Source organism: Colossoma macropomum, unplaced genomic scaffold, assembly GCF_904425465.1.
Source record: "Colossoma macropomum unplaced genomic scaffold, Colossoma_macropomum, whole genome shotgun sequence".
Lineage (NCBI taxonomy): Eukaryota > Metazoa > Chordata > Actinopteri > Characiformes > Serrasalmidae > Colossoma > Colossoma macropomum.
Window position 1 is genome coordinate 8,809,200 of NW_023494795.1, and position 22,081 is coordinate 8,831,280.

The window sequence follows — 22,081 nt, forward strand, 5'->3', positions numbered from 1 at the left end:
CACTGTGACTTTATGCCCTTTGTTTTGGTCAAGGTTAAGCTAAGCTAAGCTACAATTTGTTGATTCTACAAGAGAAATTGGTCATTTTACTACCTTACTATGCCCAGTCTGGAAGCAGCACAGCATCACTAGCAGAGCAGCACCACCTGGGGGTTGGATGCCTTGCCCAGGGGCACAACCAGGGGGATTTGAATCCACAACTGGCTCATCTCTTGTACAACAAGACTACCACACACCCATATTTACATGCTTCAAATTTCATGTACACAATATATTTGTCAAAATTTCCACTTGTGTCTCGGTTTGGATGATGCAAGTGTCTGCCACTATGTTTTATTGTGCTTCTGAGCAGCCAAGCACACAATTAAACAGCCTTAAGGTGCCAATGCTGGACTCTGGGACCCGACACATGTTTGTCTTTTCCTTGCCCTGGTCTTGGTGTCTCCAGGCATTGCAAATTTTGGTGTATTTTCTGCTCTGTCACACCTGATCCAACTAATTAGCTAAATAACAAGCCGTTCTAGAGGTGAAGTCAATGAGTTAGAGCAAAGAGCAGCACTGCTCCAGGACCACAGCTGGGAACCACAGTCCTAACTTATCTAGCCCAGCTCATTGAGGGCGTGTTAATTACTTGATTAGTTGAATCAGATTAGGGAAAACATAGGGTCCTGAAGACTTGGACTGGGTACCCCTGAGATGGGGCATGCCACAGCCAAGCCTCAGTGCCATCAAGTCTTCCTTGCAGACATGGATTAAAGATCTAGACTGAAGTGACAGAGAGCAGGGAGGCCCTGAGGTACAGGGAGAAGAATAATGGGAATACAAGCTGTCTCTTCAATCCCAACTTCCATCATTCCTCACTCTCCCTCTCAGTTCTAGTTCGATCAACACCAAGATCTATGACAGTGTGGAGACGCTTTTGAGAAGACACTACAGCTACTGTTTTATACACAGATCTGCCAAGTTATTACAAACACCTTGTACCTACACGTATCGGCCATTTTATCACATTAAAGTGCACTTTTTTACTTACTGTAGCCCACCTGTTGCTGCATCACTTTCTCACACACACCACCCCACCCCTTCCATCAATGGAAAGGAATGACCATAGGATCTGACCAGATATTATTTGGGTGATGGACCATTCTTACTACAGAAGTGACGCCAACATAGTAGTGGCATGGTAGTGTTGCATGGGGAGACTGGGGGAAGGGCTATGAGGACAAAACTACAGCACCAAATAGACAAAGATTTTACCATTTTTGGAATATTTTAAAGATTCTTATTTCAACCACTTCATTATATTAAATAATTGTTAAAGACTAGTTGCAAGAGCAATGCCTGTTCTATTCCATCACCACTCCAGGGTAAAATACAGTGGTTTGACCTGGTCATGGTCTGTAAGACAAGCAGAAATTTTGTTTAAACCCATTAATATCCCAGGCTTATTACATTCTAAAGGCTTATTATTCAGGGAATTTCAATGCAAATTATAGGTTAGGTATAGGTATAGGTTATAGGAGTGTGTAATAAAACTTGGCCTGGCCATTTAAGCGGTTAATTCAAAAGAAGATGCCATAAAAAAATTACAAAGTGGGTTATCAGTATGTACTAGACATGTTGATAGAAAGTAGATGTCTTTAAAGAACTGTGACATCTAAAACAAAACCATTTTCATGCTTAAATGGCTCTTTGCATGGTGAATCATTCTTCAGATTGAACCATGTATATGGTTCTACATAGAATCTTTTTGAAAATGGTTCTATATAGGACCAAAACGTGTTCTGCTATTGTCATGATGTCAAGGTTTTAACAACAGAAGATTCCTTTTTGGTACTTCATAGAACCATATACAACACATTCTCCATCAATCTGATTACCACATATATTATACAAAGAACCGTTTAAGCATGGAAATGGTTCAATAAAGAAGTATAGTTCTAAATAGAACCATTATGTTTACTAAAGAACCCTTGAAGGACCATCTTTGTTAAGTGTATCATTTTGGAAACTGTTTTTTCACTCATTTTTATTAGATTCCTCTTCCTTATGCAAGTTATATCTCCTCATAACTACCTCCTGAAAAATGAATGACTTACTTAATGGCTTTTTGACTGGAAAGTGAATGAATGAAGGGTGGCTTTTGCACAGCACTGGACATATTTTAATGCAATCTCATAATCTCATAATATCCAACAGTTCATTTCGTAATCATAAAGCCCTATTGGACAGGGTCAGGACGAACATTTCCACATAGACGCATAATTACCATTAGCATTAGCTATTAGCTGTAATTGACACGCAACCTGCCGTAACAGAGGCCCGTCCATCGGCCAGGACATTTGAATTATCCGAGGTGAAAAGGTTTACCGTCTCTCATCTGTTCGCTTCTGCACAGGTAGGATGCAGATTATCAGTAGCAGGCAGTGCAGAGCTTCAGCGGGCGGGTTTTTCTGCTGGATTTGTATTCACCATGCTTCTCTTTCAGGTGTTCAGAGCGCTGCTGTAATACCTGCCAGATTCACCGCAGCAGAGGAGAGAGGACAAATGTTTAGTCGGGATAAAACTGTCTTGGAGCGCGCGTACGTCAGCGAGAGCCATTTACACCCCGTGTTCATTTCAGAGCTCACAAACACGAAACAAGGTATTGTGCGCTCACCACAAGCTCGCGCTGAAGCAAATATCACCGGACGGAAGGCGGCTCAGTTAAATGGCCTTCGCAATGTTCTGGCTGGGAATAAGATTAACTGTGCTCGCAGCTCAGGAACAATACAAGTGTGATTTTTCTGTGGTGCATTGCGAAACCGTTTGAGGCCGCTGAATTTGAGGGATATGAGTTCCACACATATACACAAAAGATGAACAGCAAGAAAGAGTCACTGCACGTAGTTACCGTACAAGCTGAAAGGTGGCCTGTTGCTAAAAAAAGTAGTCCACTGCTTTTATGTCTTCATGCTGGACCCAGACTTGAAATCAGACCTCAAACCGATGCTAGATGATAAGCTTTCAGCAATGTGATACCTTTTCGAGACTAGTCCAAGGTTTTTCCTTAAAACCAGATTTTGAAGGGTCAATGTTTTTGGAAACACATTCTTTTAAAGTGAGATTTTATATAGGCTTTCATGGAGCATAGAACAAAATATTATTTTTTAAAAAAGAATATACAACCATACCACTAATTCTCTACTAAACTCTTTACCTATTTTCCTTTGATTTTCTCCTTCCTTGTGCAAGTGGGTCACCTTACAACTAGTCTTCTCATGATTATTTCCTGAAAAACTGTATAACTTGTACTTTTTTGACTGGAAACGAAATGAATTAAACAGCAAATTTGCCTTGAGAAAAACCACCACCATTGCAGTTACTCAGTATTTTCTAGCACTTGTTTCATTATTTCCATCTAATAGTAAATCCTGATAGAGAGCAACTTTGAAGCATACTGAGACCATTATGGCCAGAATACTAGCTAACAGGCTAATGTTTTCAAGCTAAGAAGCTAATGTTTTCACAAAATATTGAATTTGAAATTGTAATATGGAGGATGCGAAAAAGGAGATTTTGTTTGCTTCTGATTAGGGCCACCTTTGTGAAGTCTATGACTGAGACCCAGACCTGGTTGCAGTGTTTAAAGTGTTTTATCTTCCACTTTGGTGAGTCATTTAAAGGAATAGTTTGGCAAAAAGAATCAAATTAGCATGATTTATCCCTTACCCCAGATGTAGTCAATCAGCCAAGACATGCTTAATATCTGACATGTGCTTCTTTTATTTACAATGACAGATGCTAAGCCAATATTGCTAACAAACACTGGAAATAGACAGTCACCAATCTTATCTTAGTAAATACATGCCAAAATGCTTTAAAAAAAATTCGAAAACGCTAAACAAAGAGGTACAAAAAAATGGTTTAGTGAAATGTTATAGGTACACTTTATTTAATGATTTAAGTCAAATTTGAAACATTATAATCTCTATAACGTCCCATTCTGCAGTACTATTCCACTTTCAAACGGACTGCAAGGGGTGTTTTGCATGTCAAAACATCACTACATAGGTATCACATTTGTTTGTTAGCACAGCTAAGGCTTCATAACACAGTGCGACTTTGGTAAGAGGGTTAGCTAATAGCTGCATCTCGATAACAATAAAGCTACGATAAAGCATTTTATATAAACAGAACAAAGAAATCTATGTTTAGTCAAGTGTATTTTTATTTGGCATGATACAGACATGGAAAACTGTAAGCACAAGTTTAGGGCTGTATGAATAAGTTACTGAAGCAATAACGTTATTTGGTCCTGCTTTTGTTGCTTCTTGCAGTTTATCTTAGGAATATGCAAAACTGTCTCCAGACTTGTAGGAGGTAGGAATTCGTCTTTTTCAGTCACACATCTTTTCTGATTGTATTTGATGCAGATTGGCTCTCAAGCTCCACAACATAGACATTCTCCCTCCACCAGCACAGGTACACCACAAAGTTACTATCATACGAGGAGTTGCAGTCGCAGAGTATGTCCGGCAACTTACTGGTGGGTCCACTATCCATTTCTTCATGAACTATATATATGTTCAGATATATACAGTTGATGTGTTGAATATGTGGTTGTCAAAATCATAATGGCATATTGTTTTGATTAGCTTAGCTTTTGAATAGCTTAGCTTCTCGGTCAAGTTACCTTACAAATCCACGTAACGCTGACTTTGGTTGTCTTGTTCGGAATGATAACACATTGTGCTGAGGTAAAAGTAGCTTTGGTTACTCAACCTGGCTGCCCCACCGGTGAAGTCATAACATGTGCTAAACCACATTGATTTGTCTGTGTGAAATAAAGGAAGATCTGGATGCATTTTGAGTGCATTGAGAGACATTTTGGGCATGTATTTACAGAGATAAGATTGACAATAATCTCCCTTTGAAACCTAAGGAAGATAACTTGAGATACCTAATATGTCTTGGATGATCTCAAACTGCATCTGGGTTAAGTATTGAATGTTAATTGGATTTTTCACTGAATTATTTCTTAAACTCTTATATTATTCCCGTTTACACCTACAGATTCACTTGGGATGACAAAAATCTTAAATTAACCATTTATTTTGAAGTTGACACTGTCCGAATAATTCTTTACTCTTTATATAATTTCAAAATGCCAGTTACCATTTACACTGAAACAGTCCAAAATGACTAGGATTTCTGTAGATTCTAGTTTGGACACTGTGTGAATTTGTGATGTCCGCACGTGTTCATAGACACGTAGAAGTATAATTTGGCCTTTCACCTGCCATTCCCAGGTCTCCTATAGCTGGACTTTATATTTATATGAAAGTTAAAATCTTTATATTAGCTTTTAAATGAGCTTTTATTATTTTCAGTTTACATGCATGTACTCTATGTATACATTCATCCATCATTGTTTGTCATGTTTAAACAGCCTTGATATGCTTTGCTGTCATGGTCAGCTCAAATCAGGTTCCATGCACTGAAACTGTGTTGCAGTTTTCCCAGGATTCACTCCCTTATCCCCAAGTCACATGACCACCACTTCATTACTAACATTGTCCAGGTTGTCCTCATGGTTATGAATGAACGTGTTATGGATTTTGTGTGGGAAATTATAAAAAACTGACCTAATATGGTAACCGTTTGCTGCTTTGATGTGTAGGAGCTCAAGCGCTATCAGCTTGGGCTGTATTAAATCACTTCCTTTTAACAGAGCAGTGATTAGGTCAATTGAAAAGAGAGGTAAGAAAATGAGATGAGTTATGACCTCATCTCCGCACTGATATGCATTAGCTTTGAACTTATTCTCCGTTGGAAAAACTTGGAAAGCAGAATTGGCACGTTGCATAATTATGAGGCTATATGCTAGTGACAATATCGATCATTGCATGGATTTTTTTCCGTCCTGCATTAGCGGGCCATGGAGGTGGGGGGCGGGGGGGAATGTTCATAAATGGTCTTGTTTGTTGTCTGGCTTGAGGTGACTTGTAATGCTGTAGGCCTCTGGGGAGAAGAAGAGGGGGGAATCGAAGGAACATATCAAATGGCACTGCTGGCAAATAAAAGGTCCATGGTGCAATGGCACCCAGTGGGTTGCCATTAAAGCTCTTGAGATGAATCATCCTATTGATTCTAGCCCACACAAACAGCCCTACATGGACCCTCACACGCCTACAAACGTGCATCCATCACGGGTCAATTCTGAACTCTTTGCCCATGTTTTTAAAGACTTGCATGGCAAAAAAAGAACATTTTGACTGAACTGAAAATGTTCCCTAGTCTCAAAAACCGTTCTTCAATCTCCAGGCTCCTCAGGCCTGCTCTCAGTCTTGCTCAGTCTGAGGATCTGGTCCCGGCGTTATTTATGACTTACACGCCCCCGGGCCATGATTAATTCTCAACTAATTGCAACCTGCGCGAGTAATATTGATTTCGTGAGACATAACTTGGCCCCCAGCTGGAAATGAATAATTGTGCAAAGACAAATGTGTCTAAAAGCTTATCTGAAACCGCGGAAATTTACGACCATCATACCGCAATAATTCCGAAGCGGGTAAATATTGCATTTCTACCAAAAAAAGAACAGAAAAAAAAAGAAAAAAAAGGCAGCTGGTACAAAGAGCACAGCGGGCCCGGTGAGGCCTCGTTTTCAGCCGAATTTACAAGCCCTGAAGCGTCTGTGTTCTCTCACCCTCGAGAAACACATAACAATAATAAACAGAAATATTCGCATAAAGCCAGGAGAAATGTTTCCAAGCCTGGAGAGGAAGACTGTATATTAAAGTAAACCAGCTATTACATTACATTAGAACGTATAGGTTTCACACATCACTGATATGAAAATTACAGCCTGGCTCCCTCTAGTAATGAAGTGTGATAATTTGGAATGAGTAACACTTTACAGCGCTAATTATTTATATATTAGTTAACTGCTCATTAAGCTTTAATACTTAACTATACTTAGTAATTAGTAATTGATTACACTGTTTACTGATAGTTTAGTTTGTTATTAGCTTATAGCTTATATACTCATTACATGTGTACTAACTGCTGCTTATTAGACTGTTAACAAGCTTATAACTGTGTTTACTTACATAATTCAGTGTTAATATAACTAATTAACTTGTTAATTATCTCTTAATTAATCTAGTGTCTTAAACACTATGTCCCCTTACTATCCACTCTATTAGCCCTTTCTACCTTGTTGGTCCACCTTGTTGATATGAAGTCAGACACACTAGCTCATCTGTTGCTGCACAGTTTGTGTTGGTCATCCTCTAGTCCTTCATCAGTGGTCACAGGGCACTGTTGGCTGGATTCTTTTAGTTGGTGGACTGTTCTCAGTTCAGCAGTGATGCTGAGGTGTTTAAAAACTCCAGCAGCAGTGCTGTGTCTGATCCACTCAGACCAGCGCAACACACACGAACACACCACCACCACATAAGTGTCACTGCAGTACTGAGAATGATCCACCACCCAAATAACACTTGCTCTGTGGTGGTCCTTTGAGGGTCCCGACCATTGAAGAACAGGTTGAAAGGGGGCTAACAAAGTATGCAGAGAAACAGATGGACTACAGTCTGTAACTGTAGAACTACAAAGTGCTCCTGTATGGTAAATGGACCTGATAACATTGACAATGAGTGTAGAAACAAGGAGGTGTACTTAATGAAGTGGCCAGTTGGTGTATGTCAGTAGTGAATAGTGTCACTTTGAAGGTGACATTGAGCTTTTTCTGACATTAGTGAGACTCATTTTACCCTTTATAGATACCCTAAATAAACACAGATTTTATACCATGTTACACTATATGACCAACAGTATATGGACACCCCTCCTAAATATTGAGTATTCATCGCTAACTTATTGCTAACAGGTGGAAAATTCACACAAATAGCCATGTAATCTCCATAGACAAGCAGTGGTAGTACAATGGGTCATACTGAAGAGTTCAGCGACTTTAAACATGGCACTGTCATAGGATGCCACCTTTGCCACAAGTCAGTTAAAATTCTGCCCTGCTAGATCTGCCCCGGTCAACTGTAAGTGCTGTTATTGTGAAACAGAAGTGTCTAGGAAGAAAACTAGCTCAGTCACAAAGCAATAGACCACACAAACAAACAGCAGGAAGGCTGTAGGGGTGTAAAGCACACTGCCACTGGACTCTGGAGCGGTGGAAACATGTTCTCTAGAAGTGATGAATCACACTTCTCTATCTGGCAGTCTGATGGATGAATCTGGGTTTGGCAGATGCCAGGAGAACACTACCTACAGGAATGCACAGTGCCAACAGTAAAGTTTGGATGAGGAGGGATAATGGTCTGGGGCTGTTTTTCAGAGTCTTTCCTTTAGTTACAATAAAGGATGATGTTAATGCTGCAGCATACAAAGACATTTTAGACAATTATATGCTTTAAACTTTGTGGCAACAGTTTAGGGAAGGCCATAAAGACCCTGTTTAAGCATGAATGTACTCCCTCTGCACAAAGTGTGCTCCATAAAGACAGGGTTTAATGAATTTGGTGAGAAGGAACTCCAGTTGCTTGCACAGAACCCTGAACTCAACCCAATTGAACACCTTTGGTATACATTGGGATGTTCTAGGCCTTCTTGTCCAACATCAGCACTTGACCTCACAAATGCTTTTTTGACTGAATGGGCACAAATTCCCGCAGACACACTACAAAATCTGGTGGAAAGCTTCCCGGAAGAGTGGAGGCTGTTATAGCTGCAAAGGGGGTGCAGTTCCATATTAATGCCCATTGTGATGGAGTGGGACATCCAACAAGCTCATGAAATGTCTGATGGTCCACATACTTCTGACCACAATGTAAATGTTATTTCACCTAGAAAAGTCCAATCAAAATTGAGAAATAAATTGATGTCACCTGACATAGGTATTATGTCAAGTTGACGTAAGTCACAATAGCAGTCTTTATGGCAGATGACAGCCAATCGTGATAAGTCTGCCAGTTGTAGTGATAAGCTTATGTAGGAAAACTGCCCTGCAATAAACTGGCACTTACATTAATTAATTACTAGAAGCAGCTGTGAACAGAAGAACTACTTAAATTGCAAGGTGTACCAGCGAGTCTCATAACAGCATTATTCTGTGTTTCTGCACCTGACATATGGTGTGAGGAACTGAATGAAGGCATCATGCTTCACCTATTCCCAGAACTCACTGATTACTGGCCCCATTCACAAGTTAATGTGCAAGGTCTGCTGCTTTCACCTGGACTTGGCAACCCATGTCCAGCCTCCAGGGAGGTAACTGGCAGCACTTTCAGGCTACTTATACTGAAAGCCTCAGCCAGGATTGCATTTTGGCCCCCAGTATATGATATATGATATATGACCTTCTTGTTGAAACAGGGTCATGTTAGTGAAAACCGTCCGGCAGGCCTGACGTTTGTTTGATTCCAAAGTCACTGGATGCTGCGTTTTGTGGCCAGCTGGTTGCATGACCTCACCAAAGCAAGGATCGAATCTCCATAAGATGGCATCACTACAGAGTGACATCTGGCAGGGCTAGCATGAGAATGTTGATATATACTGGTGTCGAGCGGAACGCGTTCCATAAAATCAACAGCAAAACATATTAGTCTTTTACTTTCTACTAGCCCATTTGAAGCTAATTTAAAACCCTCTACTGCATCAATTAGGAGAGCAGTATTTAAAAATAATACATTTTCTAGCATAAAATAGACCTGATTTTTGAAATCAAAGATAATCTTTTAAAAAATAATGTGTGGAATCCTTTTTGAGTATGTTGCCTTGAGGCAACATTAAGAGACAATGGAAAGAATCTAGAGGAACATGATATGTTTTGACCTAAATATTTAGAATTAAACTGAGTAATTATCTGTTGACCTTTAAATACAATAATGCTGACAAAAACAATAGAACTTCATGTTAAATAAAGAATCTAATATTTACAATCAGAAATGGTTTTGATTTTCAAAACAAACCCGATGACACTAGTAAAACATACTGTATGCTGATTGCTATGATGACAGGATTGACTGGAATGTTCTTGTAGCCACTAATATTACAAACACATTAAATACTAAAAAATGTATGAGTTCCATATGAAAAAAACAACAACTCCTAATTCTACATAAACAAAAATATGTAGAAATGTACAAAGTAATAATAAAAATTCAGTGTTCTCATAAGTGCTTAAGTAAGTGACAGTGCTACTGGCTATAAAAATTCCCCAGTTACACAGTATTGCCTCTAGACAACATACATAATTTTGCAATTTCTCATAACATAAGTAATTCATATGAACTGAATTTTGCATTTGATGTAAATTATATTATTGGATGGATGAAAAATGATGAGAATTTGCTTTTTTCAAAGAAATTGTTCTGTGCCATGCCAAACATTGCACAACATTGTGCAATAGAGGGTTAAGCCTGAAAATTAGATTGAAGAATTGTCTCCATTCTGACAAATGATCCTTCCTGTTCTTCAAAATAAACTGTGCTTGCTTTCTGGGCTCGACTCGCCAACCCTGTCAAAATGCATCACTCGGCAAGTCCAAAAACAGATCTTATTGGGCGTTTTATTTGAAATTCAGGAAGTAAGCGCTTTCTGTTTTGGAAAGCGTGCAGCAGGCCAAAACACTTTTTCTCTCACCATATCGCTGGAAGACAACCTAGGCAGATTTGAATGATTGTAAGGTGGAATTTCTTTTTAAAGCCAAACATTAAGGCGTTTCCATCAAAACTGTGTAATGTGCTTTCATTACCAGAACCAAACAGTGCAGTCCTGCGACTACCCTTACAGAATATTCAGACTTTAGATATTTACAAGGATTGTATTATAATCTATTTAAACCTAAGGCTTTAATTGAGGGAGTAATGAACTAAATATATCAGTGTTCTCAGAAGAAAACCTTGTATATCCTTTTTTGTCGTTGAAGAATGGACTAAAAGAAACATCCCAAAATGACTTGGAAAGAAGTCTAGTTCTATTAAATTACATTAAAATTGAAGTAGATTTTTTCCTTCTCCTGTAAAGTTACCACGTTGGAGATACGAGGTTTTCTTCCAACAACAGTGATATATAAAATCCTCATTTATAGGGTACTTTCTATTAGGAGGCTGCTGCCCAAACCTTAAACCCCTAAATTTCACTTTGTTTACATTTTTGTTTGTATTTTTTCAATGTTTTTTACAAATATTTTTTCTTTGATCTCAACGATCAAATTTCTTTTAAAGTGAAGTTGGAAAAAAAATTAATTCATTATGAGTTTAAGTTTTAAATGACATGCTGTCTCATGCTTACATCACTACCGAAACACAAAGAGTTTTAGTCTATAGGCAGAGCCTTATTTTAGCCACACCCCTGCATTTTAGAGTAGAAAGTGAGACTTCATCCCTGTCCCTCATGTCCACATGATGAGCAAATGTGTCCCAAAGTCTAAAACTGTGTGGAACATTAAAAATTGTCACTACCAAAACACATATTATCTGCAATTAAGTTTTTTTTTGAAAAAACGTAATTGCAGTGTTTTTATGAAAAGATGCTTGTGTACAACTGTTCAAAGCTGTGTTTGCTAGTCATGTACTGGCTAGTGTTTTTAGAGTTCTTCTAAAAATTAAAATGGTCAGTACCGAAACATTCACTACTGAAATACTTAGACTAATTCTGATTTAATGTATGAGGTCACTCAAAGAAAGTGTTTTAGTCTTTTATGTCCAAGTCAGTTAAAAGTCTGAAATGTGTTTTGAACTCTGACTTTCCACTAATTCGGTAGAATGATCCATATATATTATTAATATTCTTGAATATATTCAATATATAGCAATATATTTGGTCCCACTTTATATTAAGTGTCTCTAATAACTGTGTAGTTCCATGTGAACAACATATGCAACAACAATTTAACTACTAATGATCAGCCATTGTTACAGATAGATTACAGAAGTACAACTCATGTAATTACACAAATGTATCTTAATAATCGCTCTCATGTAATTACACAAGGGTAATAACACAAATGTAATTACATTTGTAATTAGACTGGAACAGCAGTTTTTTCCAGCAGTAAAAGGAAGTATGTAATAACTTACATTAGGACATTACTTACATTGTATCTGTCAGCTTTCCTAACATTTAGCTAGCATTATGTTGCTAGTGCTGTGACATTGTAACCAGTTTCTACTTTAAACCATTCTGCATGTGTATGTGACAGAACAGATGTCCCCTTATCTTAAAATGTAACTTTTATGACATTAATTAAATGTGTTACATTTCCCCTAAAAAAATGTCTATATTAACACTCCATTATTACACAGTGCCTACATACCAACTACACAGGAACTGTCCACTTATTTAAAGTGTAACTTTAACACTACACTACAGGAAAGGTCCTGTGTAGTTGCTATGTAATTACAGAATGGTCATTACAGAATGGTATTAACCAATGTGATGTTGTTATCTTGTTACAACACAGTTGTTCCACAGTAATTATGCAAAACAAATATAATGTTAGGCAAAACATTTTTCCTTTTACTGCTGGGAAAGACTTCTGATCTGTAGTGTATCAAAAAGATACACTTCTGTTATTGCATGAGGCAAAACTGAAGTTGATACATGTGTAATTACACAGGCTGTAGTTCTGTAATCCATCTGTAACACAGTAGTTACATTGTTGTTACATATGTTATTCATGTGTAAATATACACTTATTAGAGACACTTAATATAAAGTGGGACCATATATTCCTTTATTTTTTTGAGTCAGCACTAAGGAACATCTTAAAAATCGCCTAGTGGGCAGACGTAGGTATGTGAACCAGTAGCGTCCACTCCTATAGAGCCTTCATCAGATACAATGCTGGGAGCAGACTGGTGCAGTAATATACATGCATAGCAGGTCTGATGCTTCTAGCAGTCAGTACCATGCAGGCTAATGCAGATACCAGCATATGTTCCTTTCTTCAAAGCAGGGACACCATCGCTGTAATCTTCCCTTGACCTTTCGCTGAACTCTGACAGGTAGCCCCAGCTCTGCTTTTTGAGCCGAGTGAATATTTAAAAGTGTGTATATTCTTTCTCTTCTTCGCGCCGCTTTCATCTTCTGCCGAAGTTTCCTGACGGGCCGGAGGGGATGTGAATCAATGTGATATCTGGAAAACTGCATTAAAGTGATAAGTTTATTCCACTGACATGAAAGGGAATGGCAAAATAAGGCAGCTGGCTCTGAGGGCTTTGCAGCTTGCGAAAGTGGAGAGACTAATAAACCTCAAGTCTTCGAGCGGAGAGCAAACTCCTGCCTCCGCTGCTTGGAACATCCTGCGAAATGGCACGACAAATCTGCAGTGTGCAGAGGATCCATGTTTTCTGCAGACAGAGGCTGTGAATTATGGAGCGGTATCAATGAATCTCGGGCTTGATCTCAGAGTGCGCTAAATTATTAATGCACAAGCAGCGGATTTCACCACGAACACAGTCGTCAGTGTGACAGCTTGTTGGGTCCGGATTGGACCTCCTGCTATTTTACCTATGGACTTTCAGCATATGTATACAAGCAAAGTTTCAGAGATACCAAACCACTGGTTGCTTTGATGTACTAAAACATGTCTGGTACTCATTGGAGGGGAGTTACCTGAAAGCTCTGTAGCAAAGCTAATTAACCAAGGAACAATTTTACACAATTTTACACCTTCCTACCTATAATTGTATTTTATCTTCCAAACTTGCAGCTATAAAGTCTGAGTTGATACAGTAATATAGCAAAGCTAACTGCCAATAAACTACATAGGTTAGTACACAGTCATTGTTAGCTTAAGAGCATTGGTAAAAGAATCAACACACCACTTTATAATTACATTTTCTCCTGCAAACATAATTATATCTTGTGTTAATGAAAATTTAAAATTTGAATTAGCTGCTGTAGCACTATTGCAAAGCTAACTAACCAATGTGCTACACAGACTAATACACAGTAACTGTTTAAGTTTAACTGTTGCACAGTTGGTGTTGGCCATCCTCTAGTTCTTCACCAGTGGTCATAGGATGCTGCCCACAGGATGCTGTTGGCTGGATATTTTCATTTGTGGACTATTCTAAGTCCAGAAATGACACTGAGGTGTTTGAAAACTCCAGCAGCGCTGCTGTGTCTGATCCACTCATACCAGCGCAACACACACTAACACAACACTGCTGAGAATAATACACCACCCAAATAATACCTGCGTGGTGGTCCTGAAGAACAGGTGCTCCCCTGAAGAACAGGGCAAAAGGGGGCTAAGTAAGTATGCAGAGAAACAGATGGACCACAGTCTGTAATTGTAAAACTACAAAGTGCACCTATATAGTAAGTACAGCTGATAAAATGAACAATAAGTGCAGATACAAGGGGGTAGTTTTAGTGTTATGGCTGATCAGTGTATGCATAGCAGGAGATTTGGTCAAAAGTTTCTATATTTTTGATGAGGTCATGACAGTAATTTAGAATTACACTGACCATCCACTTTATTAGAAACTCCTATCTGGCCAATTTACAAGCTCTACATACCTAATATATGTATATAGGTTTACAATTAACAGAGTGTTGGCCATGATTTATCCACTACCCAGTTCATCATTGGTCATTTTCTGACCTCTGTTGACTAAATACTGTTTGGATGATGGACCATTCTCAACACAGCAGTGATGCTGACATGGTAGTGTGTATTGTGCTGATATGATTGTATCTGGCACAGTGGTGATGCTGGGATTTTTATAGTACACATGCCATTTTTCAGCCAAGACAAGTTCTGTGGTCAGAAGGGCTAAGTCAAAGTGTGTGTCTACAGATGGGCTACAGTCTCTAACTGTTCACCACCAAGCTAAGTGGACTGTAAATGCATGTGCAATCCATTTTGGTCAAGTTAAATTTAAAATGCCACTCAATATGATGTAATTCTGAATGCTGGAGGAGGATGTGACTATTGACTGTGACTATTATTCATGGAAATGTTGCACACCACATGATCCTGAATGATTAATGGGCTGATATGAAAGTGTTTCACACTTCTGTGTGATTAGATAATTAGATAATCAGAGCACAGCATGGCAATATACTGACAAGAGAAACTGTTTGGGTTTTATACCTAAAATAGAATTCTGACTGTAATACATCATGTTTGGAGTGCTTTTTTTCATCTCTGGGCTCTCGTCTGAATGTGCTATGTTGCTTTTGTGCCGTGGAGACGAGATGTGTATCGATTGTTTTGCATGAAGTCAGCGCAGGGTGGACGCTCTTTGCTAGCCCCCCTGCCACCTAGTTCAGCTGAGCTTTTCTCTGATGAAGATCCAACACAGCCTTAGGCACAGTGAGCTCTGTTGCTTGGCCTGTGAGAGCTCGGCGCAGCTGATGTTCAAGCCCCGGAGAGCCGCTCTATACCCATCTCCCCAGGCTCCGTCTGCGCCTGATACTTTAACCCAATGTACATTTTAGAGCCCACAAGAAGACGTAATGATCATACTTCTCTGGAGTTCCTAAAAATCCTAAAATCTGCTATTGTGTTGAGCCGCTAAGACAAAGATGTGAAGGAATGGAGCTCAATCTGGACAGAATTAAATTTACATGGGGTCCTGGGGTCATTTCTTCTTTTACCTGTGCTTCTCAGTGATATTATTTGCATCCGGAATCATTTGTCAGTATGTTTTGCCCTTCTCCCCTGATAAAATTATACACTTAATTATCTGCTAACTCAATAGTGGTCTGATATTTTTTAGTCCTATCCAGATAAACAACATTATGACCACCTGCCTAATGCTGTTGGTCCTTTGCAAGCCACCAAAACAGCCCTGACCTGCCAAAGCAAGGACTCTACAAGACCTCTGAAGGTGCCCTGTGGTATCCGGTACCAAGATGTTACCAGCAGATCTGTAAGTTCTGGAAGTTGTGAGGTGGATCCACTAACAGGTCAGACTTGTTGTTCCAGCACATCCTTAACTGGATTGAGATCTGGGGAATTTGAAGGCCAGAGCAACACCTGGAACTTTCATCAAGTTCCTCAAACTATTCCCGAACAATTTGTGCAGTGTGGCATGTTTCATTGTTCTGCTGAAAGAGGACACTTGGGGGGATATGCTGCCATAAAGGGGTGTACCTGGTCCGTAACAAAGTTTAGGTAGGTGGCACATATCAAATTGATGTCCACACGAATGACCGAACTCAGGGTTTCCCAGCAGAACATTGCCCAGGGCATCACACTCCCTCCACCAGTTTGTCTTCTTCCTTTAGTGCATCCTGGTGCCATCACATCCCCAGGTAAATGGAGCACATGTACCTAACCATCTACAGGATGTAATAGGAATCATATGACCTTCTTTCATTGCATCAAGGTCCAGTTCTGACACTTGCATGCCCATTGTAGTTGCTTTCGATTGTCGACAGGGGTTAGCATGGCACTCTGGTCGGTCTGCAGCTGTGCACCATGTGTCGTGACACATTCTTCCTATAACCATGTTACTTGTGCCACAGTAGCCCTTCTGAGCCAGAAGAAATAGCGTTCATTGGCTTTGTGTAACCATAAGCCTTGGGTGCCCAACACCTTGTCGCTGGTTCATGATCTGTTCCTTCTCGGATTACCATCAGTAGATGCTTATGACTGCTGACTAGGAGCACCCCACAAGCCTTGACAGTCATCTGGACCTAATGATTTAGCCCTTAGGACCCGGTCGGTCACTTCTAGCCTTCATAACTTTAGAACGGTTTAAGATACAAAACATGATCCACATATCAGGACATTCAGCAGACCCGCCCCTAACTAGTAATCAGGACGTCATCGAGCTGTGATCTCAGCACCAGTGAGTAATTTGGCTCAGAAAATCACCTAAAATCCTGATATTATTGCTCTGCAGTTTGGCCTTCATATTCCAACAAAGGGTTAAAACAGTGACACTATTTACACATCAGACCACTCACCAGACTCTGCCCTCACCTTCCATAGTGATTTCACCCACCTGTGACCATCCATCAGCCAGCAATCCAGCTCCAAAATCACCCAAACCCCACTTGCTACTGTTACATTACATCTCTGTTTTTAGCCTTTATATTATAAACAAAGGGCTTTCAGTTTACATTGATTTGGAATGTTAAAAATATCTGATATTAAATATTCAACTTAATTTGTAATTAAAAATAAAGCATGTCTTGCTGTTTTTAGCACTGAGCATGAATCCAAGAGGACAGAAAATCAATAAAAAAACATGTCCGCCTTACGCTAATTGTTTATTTTTGCTCATAATTACCAATATAATGAATCACCATCAAAATTAATGCACTTCAGACACTCCAGACTAAAAATATCTGAAAAGATAACTACTACTGCACTTGTTTTCAAGATCTCTTTAATTAAAAATATACAAAATTTAGCAGGCCCTAGGTACATTTTTGATCAGAAATATTTATGAATAAATTTCATAAAGATATCAAATTTCTGTTAGCATTAACATGTCAAACAACGGCATATCTGAGAAGCCCAGGTTCTCCTGAAAATAACAACATATGGCATGTGTGACTGTCATGTGTAAATACTTTATAATTGCAATTGTAATTGTAATTGACCCAAAAATACCAAAAAATTTCCCAGAAAGTTTCTAAGGGTTAGCTCTTTTCAAAGCTGCTCAGCTCTCACACCTGCCCATTTATCTTGCATTCAACTTGTTGACTCCTGAGAACTGAAAGTTTAAAGTCTAATATATCCCCAACTTTTACATGCATCATTGTTACGAGATGGTGTTATTCACATAATCTGTGAGTGGTCATAATGTTTTGGCTCATCAGTGTACATTTTTTTTAGTTTGTCATTTTACAGCAGGTATATTTGGCAGTTAAGTTAAGCATGAAGTTGAGGCCATCTCATCAAAAGAGAGATCAGTAGCATTCCTACTGGATAAGCCTCATTTTGTGGTTTACGTTGTCCAGCTCACTGATAAATTCTGCTTTATGAAATATCTTTGAGGAACTGGATTGAAAATCACTATTTCAGACAGATATTCAAATGATCAAAAACTAAACATCTAACTAACCCCAGCCAGTTTGCACTGAAGTCCCTGTAGTTACTGAATAATAAGCCTTAGTATGTAATAAGCCTTAATAGGGTTATGGAATTTCCCAGACTCCCAAACTCCCTCATATACCTTAATCCAATAAATTTATACTGTTGTATTTTGAGAGTCTTTAGGTAGCAACAAAAAAGAAGCAAAAGCAAAGTTCCCAGACACGTTTACCTCAGACTTGCCAGCGGCTGCTGATTGGGTTTCTTACCTCATGAGCGTGTGGACGATGGCCACGCATTAGGTCGTGTCTGGGTGCGGGTAATTTCAGGGGATTTGGGAATCAGCAGTTGATTCGGCTGAAAGGGCAGGCTATAGCATGATTAATGGGCCAGTGTGGTGCTGTGGCTCACCCGTGTGTGATTAGATAATCAGTCATCTCTCCGTCGCTCTCTCACACCGAAAAGAGGGAATCGTAGAGGAAGAGTTGTTATAGTCTGTCGCAAAAAAAATAATAAAAAAAACAGAGAGAAAGAGCGCAAGTATTGACAGCCCCTGGACCATATCTCATATTTCATACCTTCATTTCATATGCAGAGGAGTAATTTATGCTTATCATTTCTTTGGATTTTGTTGCATATTGATTTCTATTAATATGTTTGCCGTTTATGCAGTATTCCCAATGGCATGGTATCAGTAGAGAAACCTTATGACTACTGTGAAATAAAAAAAATGCATGTTTGTAATTATTAGTTAATTTTTGACTATTCATTATTTTTGTTTGCTTTAAAATGGGTGCGACCAATCTTATGGGGAAAAATGTCACTCTAGGCTTTCTGGAAGTCCCAGATACATCTCTGACTGTGGGTATTAATGATAGCCTGACTAATGCATTTTAGTCAGTTGTTCGTTTTTGAATCCTTGCAAAGTAAAGTATGTAAAAAGAAAAAAAAAAAGTTTGTTACAAGTTTTAAATTTAACAGAATTAAATTTGTCAAAATTTCATATTTCATCTTATTAATGTGAATCATTTTTAGCTTCATGCTAACACACTACTAGATTCCCAAAGGGATGCTAGCAGAAATGGGCATTGTTATACACTGTAAGAAAAAGAAATTGGGGGTTTAAGCTTAAAACAAGTTGCTTAAAAATGCTTGATATTGTAAAAAGTGGCTCATTGGATGTATTTAAAAAATTACTTCATGTGGTAACAAGCAATTGAACTAGTTTTATTCTCAAAAAATTACATGAATTGAAAGAATCGTTCACTCAAAGTATTTTTTTTAGGTTGAATAAAACTAGTTAATTTACTTGTTACCACATGAAGTATTTTTTTAGGTAGATCTAGTGAGCCATTTTTTACAGTGTATGTATGTTAATGTAATGCATTTTTTTTCAAGTTATTTTGGACCACTTCTATTGGTCTAGTCGTAATTTGTGCCAAATTCATTTCACTCCATTTGTGTAAAAGAATAAAAAAAAATGATAAATTAATGAAAAAGTTATTTTTTCATTTTGACATTTAATGTTAGCATCTAGATGTGTCTATGGTGAAAATAGCTCACTAACTTACTCTTAATGCTCTCAATGGGTGTCCGAAATGTACTTACAAGAAATGCTACTAGCATATTAAAACATATCATAAAAACATAAAGTTTGTATATATTTATGATGTAATATGTAAACACAGTATGTTCAAATTTAAAAACTTCTTGTTAACCTTCATTTTACATTACATTTAGTACATTTTCTCTTTTCAGATTGACTTACAACTTGAATCATGTTTCAGTGGTAGGTGAATGTGGGGTTAGGAGTCTTGCCCAAGGACATTCATTGGTGTAGTGCGGTGGGCTTGCCCAGGCAGGAAACGGAACCTATCCTGCTGCATGAAGGGTGCTGGTGTTACCCACTATTACACCAGCACCAGCCCACCTCTTTCCAGCTCATATGATCATTATATGGAAACTGGAAACAGTCCACATTTTCCAGTTCATGTGGTCACTATATGAGTCTGTTTTGGTCCTAATGTCCCAAAGATATTTAAATATATCTGCCTGTTTGAACAATCAACTCTTCAGTGCTGCCCATCAGCATTGAAGTTATAAGGAGTGTTTTAGCCTGAGCTTCTTTTTGAATAGGGCTGTCAGGTAAAAGTGGGTTACAACTTAAGTGGACTTCAGGGAAAAACAATAGAAAACAAGAAAAATGATCCCTTTAAAGGTAATCTATTGTAAATGAACTCATCAAAGGTACTTTAATTATTGGGCCTTTTCTTGCCGTGGCTCGGCTGCAATGTCACCTCCGCTTACCGGCTGCTGCTATTTTACTCTGTTTAACTGACAGTGCTCCAGGAGAGAGTGACGATAAAGATAAATAACTTTTACTCAGGAACATTTTGTGCATCATTAAACATGGCAAACATTTTAGCTTGCATAGAGCGCAGGAGAATCCCTGTGGAGCCGAGGCTGAATGTGATGCTCTGCACTGATCATAAAAGGGCTATAGACTCTCACCAACCCTGCCAACATCAAAAGAAGATGAGAAAACGCCCTATATACTCCTGGAATGACTAAACGGAGGGACACTCTTTGCATACAGACTGGATATGAGGTAGATACAGAACAAGGTGAATAACCTCTTCTCCGACACTCTGGGCGATAAAGCCGTCTCCGATGAGATGAATTCTGTCACTGAAAGTGATTAAAGACCTAGTTTGTTATTGTAAGAAGAGTTTATTAGACTGAACCACTAGAATGAAATAATGGTTGGGATTTTTTGATATTGTGTAACTGTTCTCTACAACAATGAACAAAAGTTCATCTCATGGCTAAAAACAGTGAAAGGTAGCAACAGAAGTCAGGCTTTAAGGTGGATGCTACTGCTGTTATTAACTATGTGATGAACCTTTCTTCATTTTTATGGGTACCAGTATGTCAAACAGTGTCAAAAACCACATAAACTAGTCTATTGAATTGCAACTCAACATGGTTTAGGATAAATGTGATGATTAAGGCCTGCAGTTTCCATGATGCTAATTAGAGCTAGTCAACTTTGATTTGCTGTAGTCATGACTAGGCATTTTGTGATTCTGTCCTTACAGGATTTCCCTCATATGACATTTCTCTCTAAAGAGCATTCAGAATGCTGCAACTTGTCCACAGCCTCTAAAGTTCTCCTCTGCTGAAATCGTTCCATTGACCTCCTCTGGAAGCAAGACATACAGGCTCTCATATTCCAGGATTCAAAGTTCAAAACTACACAACTACATAACTGCTTTGGTTTTCATCTTCTGGGTTCTGGTTATTTCCTTCCTTAAAATCTAAACATGCCTGTAGTGCTAGTTCTTGTTGCTTTAGTGTCTTTGGCTCACAGTGGTGGAACCAACTTTCCCCTTGAACTCTGCACTGCTCTTCAGACAGCACATCCTTCTGCACTCTTTTGCATTTCATTTCTGAATTACTGCGGAATTTTTATTCTGTCCTCTGCAACATCCACATGCTACTGCTCTCTTATCTCTATTAGGAATGATAAAAATCACTGATTCACTGATGTAAATGATGTGATTACCCCAAATTAAAAAATGTGCACTGGATGCAATTTGGGTTACATTGTTTCTAACATTTTTGCATCTGTAAAATCTGATTTGTTTACATATAATTACTAGTAGATGCCCTGTGCCTTTATTATTTACATATGCAACCAATAGTTAGTGACCAATTATTTTAAATTTAGATTGTTTCCCTCTCTATTCTTGTCAAGTCTCGTGTGAGTTGAAGCCGTGTCCATGGGACAAATTGACAAGACTCACACACTTTGCAAAATATGCCATGCCGCTATTAAGTACAGAGGCAGCATGACTAACGAAGCAATTACCTGAAGTGGTGACATGGTGCGAGTGAGGAGAAGTCCATCTCCCCCTGCCCCTCGGTTTCAGCTCTGGCTATTCCGAGTGGTAGCTCTAGTAAGAAGACTGGTAAGCAAAGTATTACAACGTTTTTCACACCCTGCTGGCTAACATCTCTGCTTGTTCTAAGGGAATAACTGACACCGTATTTATTTGTAAAGATATCCAGCCT